A 368-nucleotide genomic window follows, 5' to 3' on the forward strand; every position below is an offset into this window, starting at 1 on the left:
AAAAAAAAAAATCCCGAGTTACTAAAAACCGGAACAGTCTCCGATTTTTTGGAGCAGCCGCTCCGCGAAGGTAAGTCTCTCGGGACCAAAAAAGAGTTTTAATTAGATTTGAAACTGGATGCATCGTTCCGGAAATGCTTCGTCGAGACAGACTGTGACCACATGTTCGCAAGTTGGTTTGCGTTTTTCCTCTAGGGCTGTGATGTTACGAGACTGCCAGAAGAGTTCCGCTGAATCTTGACTTCGCGAATCCTTGTTGGAGATCTTTTTCTCCGCTTTTCTAGGAGTGGTATCGAGGTCTGGTCTTTTTCGTTTTTGTTCTGCGGCGTAACACACCTGTGATACTCTTGGGTTTCCCCATATTACCT

The sequence above is a fragment of the Brassica oleracea genome, chromosome C1 (assembly GCF_000695525.1).
Source record: "Brassica oleracea var. oleracea cultivar TO1000 chromosome C1, BOL, whole genome shotgun sequence".
NCBI classification, from domain to species: domain Eukaryota; kingdom Viridiplantae; phylum Streptophyta; class Magnoliopsida; order Brassicales; family Brassicaceae; genus Brassica; species Brassica oleracea.